Consider the following 806-nt stretch of genomic DNA (forward strand, 5'->3'; position numbering starts at 1 on the left):
AGATTCTGTGGGGTGGAATTGATCATGTGGTCATTGACAAACTCGGTAAATTCTGGGCTTCTTCTTTCCAGAGACTTCCACGAGTTTTCACAGGGTGTCACTGGCTCCAGAGATCTGGAGAAAAGAACCACATCCTATTAAAATCATGTCCGCTCTCATACACACACACCACCACCACCACCACCACCACTACCACCACCACCACCACCACTACCACCACTACGGTAGCACTGAGGACCACTTTGTTCCTGGTTTCTCTGGCTACAGAACCACATACATTGCAGGACTTTGGATGCTGCAGAAGACTGAAGGTGACGTCCATTCCATGTCACATCCACAGGACCCAGCATCTGCTCAGTCTGCCCAGGATCGAGTCTCATCATGGCAAGTCCCTTGGTGGGTGTCACCGAGGCCTTGTAAGCCCACAGCTTCACTTGCAGGTCATGCAACACATCCTCAGTCTCCCACCAGTTTCACTGTGGACAACACTCCTTCCTGACATCTGGATTATGATGACATTGTTGCCTAGGTTGTTAGCATTCTGTCTAAGCTCCGCCCCACAGTTACCTGGCAGCAAATAGGTGTTACTGACTCACTATAAAAGGGACTACTTGCCCCCTCCTCCCTCTCTTTCCTCTCTCTCTCTCTCTCTCTCTCTCTCTCTCTCTCTCTCTCTCTCTCTCTCTCTCTATCTCTTCTCTTGCTCTCTATCTCGATTCCCCTCTGTCCCTTCTCTCCCCCTCCCCATTTCTCTCCATGTGCTCATGGCTGGCTGGCTTCTACTCCTCTTCTCTTCTCTTCTCTTC

The sequence above is a fragment of the Mus caroli genome, chromosome 13 (genome assembly GCF_900094665.2).
Source record: "Mus caroli chromosome 13, CAROLI_EIJ_v1.1, whole genome shotgun sequence".
NCBI lineage: Eukaryota > Metazoa > Chordata > Mammalia > Rodentia > Muridae > Mus > Mus caroli.